This window comes from Budorcas taxicolor, chromosome 1 (genome assembly GCF_023091745.1).
Source record: "Budorcas taxicolor isolate Tak-1 chromosome 1, Takin1.1, whole genome shotgun sequence".
NCBI lineage: Eukaryota > Metazoa > Chordata > Mammalia > Artiodactyla > Bovidae > Budorcas > Budorcas taxicolor.
In genome coordinates this window covers 116,908,009-116,913,269 of record NC_068910.1, presented here as the reverse complement: position 1 = coordinate 116,913,269, position 5,261 = coordinate 116,908,009, and the positions used below count along the sequence as shown (strand labels likewise).

Below are 5,261 nucleotides of genomic sequence, written 5' to 3'. Positions count from 1 at the left end.
ACTGTGGTGTTGGAGAAGACTCTTGAGAGTCCCTTGGACTGCAAGGAGATCCAACCATTCTGAGGAGATCAGCCCTGGGATTTCTTTGGAAGGAACGATGCTAAAGCTGAAACTCCAGTACTTTGGCCACCTCATGCGAAGAGTTGACTCATTGGAAAAGACTCTGATGCTGGGAGGGATTGGGGGCAGGAGGAGAAGGGGACGACAGAGGATGAGATGGCTGGATGGCATCACTGACTTGAAGGACGTGAGTCTGAGTGAACTCCAGGAGTTGGTGATGGGGAGGGAGCCTGGCATGCTGTGATTCATGGGGTCGCAAAGAGTTGGACACGACTGAGCGACTGAACTGAACTAGAAAATTTTCATTAAAAGAAAGGAGTATAATTTATTTTTAAAGCCTGATAAAGTAAAAAAGAGCATTGTGGTGTCCTGCCACTAACTACCCTTTAACAGTCTATGTCCAAGATGTTCTTACCTGTGAACTGGGAGTTGAGGGAGGTGTCCCTTCCACCTCTCTAATTCGAGTCTTTCAAAAACTCCAAGAAAAAATTTCTCCTAGAAACTAAAACAGGTATAATGCTTATAATCTCTTGACATCTGCTTTATTGAAAACTGCAATTAAGGTGATTTGTCCATTTTTGGATGGGAACAAAAGTGGGGTGGTAGTCTACATATTATTTTTGTCTCCTTCCCTTTCATGCAATAAATGAAGGGGAGAATATTCTTACCTGCTCACTGACAGTTTTGCCAAACACATAGAACTTTAAGGCCTTACTATTAGATGTTATCTGTCAAACACTTAAATTAATCCAGTACTTAGAAACTTCAAGAGACCTACAAGTGACAAGCCCTGTCCCCAAGGTCTCAAAACATTTTTACTTCAGTTTAGTCACTCAGTCGTGTCCAAATCTTTGTGACCCGATGAACTGCAGCACGCCAGGCCTCCCTGTCCATCACCAACTGCCAGAGTCTAGGTTGGTCATAACTTTCCTTCCAAGGAGTAAGCATCTTTTAATTTCATGGCTGCAATCACCATCTGCAGTGATCTTGGAGCCCAGAAAAATAAAGTCAGCCACTGTTTCCACTGTTTCCCCATCTATTTCCCACGAAGTGATGGGACTGGATGCCATGATCTTAGTTTTCTGAATGTTGAGCTTTAAGCCAACTTTTTCACTCTCCTCTTTCACTTTCATCAAGAGGCTCTTTAGTTCTTCTTCACTTTCTACCATAAGGGTGGTATCATCTGCATATCTGAGGTTATTGGTATTTCTCCCAGCAATCTTGATTCCAACTTGTGCTTTGTCCAGCCCAGCATTTCTCATGATGTACTCTGCATATAAGTTAAATAAGTAGGGTGACAATATACAGCCTTGACATATGCCTTTTCCTGTTTGGAACAAATCTGTTGTTCCATGTCCAGTTCTATTATAATATCAGAATGAATTATATTAGTAATATGTTATTACATAATATAATCTTCATTTTACATGAGAAGAAATTGAAAGACATACAAAGATCTACCAATAAACAATAATAATAATAATAAAGTCACTCCAAACTATAAACCAAGGCTTTTCCTTAATCTCCTGAACCTGTGACTTGCAAACCACTGCCTGCAGGCCAAATATGCTTACTCTTATTGCTCACTCCCACCCCAACCAATTGTTATATAGTTTTTACATTTTTGTAATGCTTGAAAAAAAATCCCCAAAGAATGTTTTTTGACATGAAAATTATATGAAATTCACGTTTTAGTGTTCATAGATAAAGATTTATAGGACCACACACAACCATTCCCACTACTTATAAATGACCTGTTTTATGTGAGTATCTGCATGTGCTGGAGAAGGTCGCAGAAACGGCATGACCGCGGGTTGACCTGCACATGGGTCCAGCACATTTGAAGGTGCCACACACGCTCCCCTGTCTTGGAATGCCCTTCCGCCCACCATTCCCTCAGTGAGAGCTGTTCTAAGGTCGAAGCCTTGCAAGACTAAGATGTTGAGACCATATGGACTGAATATATGACTGACTGAACCCAGGTAAGGTCTCTGTATAAACTTTCAAGATTCTGGCGGCGGGTGTGGAGACCTACGGCCACCGCCTCACCTCACCTCACGTGACTTTCCTCACCACACCTCACCTCACGTGACTCACCTCACCTCATGGGATTTTCCTCACCACACCTCACCGTGGCTTATTAAACCTGTCACCTACCTGTCTGAAGTGGCCTGTATCTGTCTTCAGTCTCTGTGCCTCCTGTGTCTGGAGTCAGTTTTCAAACGAGAAACATGGCCGCTTTCTCTTGAAAATGGCTGTGTTGAGTAGTCCTGACAAAGATCATACAGCCCACAAAGCCTAAAGTGTTTACTGTCTGGAGCTTTACAGAGAAAAATTGCCAATCTTTGGTCTAGCCCATATGGTTGTCTTTGTTAAGGGTCTAAGGAGAATATATATAGATTTATGACATTTCAGGCCATCCTTATTTTAAATATACTTGCACATGGTACCATTTTGCAAGAAAAACTACACGTCCTTTCAGATACTACTGTGTTTCCTTCTTTATGGGTTGTTAGTTGTTATTCATGGACATTCCTATTTCTTCATTCATTCACTTCGTGAGCCCTTATAGTGCACTAGCCTGGGAACAAATGAGTAACACAAAGAAGCTTTATTAGTTAACTTCTATAGAAAAGTAATGGACAAATGTGAGGGCTTCCCTGGTGGCTCAGTGGTAAAGAATCTACCTGCCAATACAGGAGACCTAAGTTCGATCCCTGGGTCAGGAAGATCCCCTGGAGAAGGAAATGGCAACCCACTCCAGTGTTCTTGCCTGGGAAATCCCATGGAAAGAAGGAGCCTAGTGGACTATAGTCCATGGGGTTCCAAAAGAGTCAGACACAACTCAGCAACTAAACAATAACAACAATGGACAAATACAGACCATTGTTGTACAATAGTGAGAAGCACCGTCCTAGGATTATGACTGGGACAGAAAAGAAGGTGTTTGACTCAGCTACAGGGGTTGATAAATGCTTCGTAGAAAAGAACACACTTGAACTGAGAGCAAGAGTATAAGGGGTTGAGAGGGGACATGATTCCGTGTTAGAGCAATATTTTACAAGACTTGTGTTCATCAGGTTTCAGTACAGGAAACAGAAACCAATATGGTCATTTTAAGAAAGTAATGATTCATGGGGGATTAGGACAAAATCATGGAAGGACCAGAATAGGCTATAGGCTGGCCTACCAAGAGTGATTCCCAAAAGACTATAGTACTGTCCCACTGAGGCCATCACTGGACCGCTTCAGACCAAGAATACATTGTCATTCTCTAAGAAGGATCAGGAAGGCCATCCTGATGCTGCTGCCACTGGACTCTTAGAGCAAAGGATCTGTGCAAAATTGTTTGCCAATAAAAAGACAGCCAGGAGAGCAGGAACATGGCCTCAGCTCTGTTTTAAATTTCTGAATCTCACAGGAGCACATCTATTTTGTGCATTCAGAGCTCTTGCTGCAAAAAATTTTAAGAAGGAAAGCCATTAGCTTTCTAGTCTCTGCAACACAGGAAGGCACGCTTACTTACTTCTAAGTAAGGTGGGATGGAGGTTGATCAAGCCAAACCACAGAATCCACCACATGTACAGAATCAATGTCACTGCCCATTCAAAGAGTTGCAAATAGTTTGGGTTGGCTACAGCAGTAGTTTCCAAATAGTCGAGTGGCCCTTTTTAACATGAAAATATTGGGCCTCCAATGCGCACGACAGTAGTTTTATTTAATATCCTATAACTGAGAAATATATTACAAATAGTTTCATTCAAAGGCAATTTTATTAATCATAATAGCAAAAAAATACATTTGGAAAATGATGGTGATAAAAGTAGCTCATATATACTGCATGCATGTTAATTCAGTGGTAATGTATATGTGTTTAAGCTATATCATTTGTTTAGTCAGCAGATGATGCCTGGACCACTTCTAAATTCCAAAACTCTTTTCAGTAATGCCTGGGAAACTAGATATTTTAAGCTCACACTTGGAAATCATTGAGCCTTAATAGCTTAGGGTGTGTGATAAGGAAGATGTAAGCAAAGAGGATCTAAAAGAAGGCTAGTTTCTTTAGATATTAATTGGGAGGTGAAGGGGAGTTACTGAATTTTAAGCAAAGAAATGATGAAATCAGATTTTCATGTCAGGAAGACCAGTCTGGCAAAGTCTGGCTGATGAAGGAATAAAACACCGAAGACAAGCAGAAAATATAGGAGGTTATTTCAGTGATCCAGGTGGGAAACTCAGGAGTCTAATAAACAAGGTAAAGATAGTGGGGATGAAGAGTAATGAATATTTAGCAGCAGAATTGATTGCTGATTGATTGATTCAGTGTGATATGGGTGACTAAGAGGACAAAAGAAAGAGAACATGCTTGGGTAACCATGTAAATATGGAACACAGGAGAAAAAAATAAATTGTTCCAAGTTCTCAAGATATACTTTTTAATATTCTCAAGAAATCTATACGCATATTTAAAATAAAAATCAGTAAAGTGACATGATTACTGTTCTAAGTTAGTCAGAACATGATAAGTGCTATAAGCGTAACCCTCAAGTCCCAGTAACTTGATACAATAAAGATATGTTTCTCATTCACATCACAATAGAATGAAGGTTGACATGTGTGCATGTGATGGTGAGAAGAGAGGCAGACTTTGACCCATGTGATTATTTACAGACCCAGACTTTTCCTTTCACTGATTCTACCATCTCCTGGGGCCACAGGATTCTCTACATTCATCTGGACAAAGGGAGATAGGGAGCTGAATTTTTTTTCCCACGTGTCCAGGGCATGAACCAGGCATGGGCACAGAGCAAAAGCCAAGCTGAGATAAACAAGGAGTTGTTTTGTCCCTCACTGATATGAAACAGGCACCATCAACCAACCAGGTGCCACTCTACCCAGGCCAGGGACAAGGGAGCTGAATTTTAAATAGGAAGATTTTATGGAAAGGAGGAAATGTACATCCCTTGTGCACACTTACCAATGGTTAAAACTCAGTCATGGGCATGAGACACAAACTAGCTGTGTGCCCAGGAAAAGGAAAACATGACTTTCAGGAGTGTTTAGCTAGTCTCTACCTTAAGCACTTGTTCGGTTATAATGAAGAACTCAGAGAATTTTGAAATATGATTACAGTGAATGACAAAGTGATTTGAGTTTAATTAGACAATGTCTAAATATGATTGATGTAATGGGGAAATCTG

The 5,261-nt window shown here is 40.7% G+C and overlaps 1 non-coding gene across 1 annotated transcript; it reads right to left on the bottom strand.

Annotated features, from left to right (window-relative positions):
- Window positions 1-4,830: 4,830 nt before the first annotated feature.
- LOC128058445 (small nucleolar RNA SNORA48) lies at window positions 4,831-4,969 on the bottom strand. Its single transcript, XR_008200476.1, has one exon. It is a non-coding gene; the product is annotated as a small nucleolar RNA SNORA48 (small nucleolar RNA).
- Window positions 4,970-5,261: the final 292 nt, after the last annotated feature.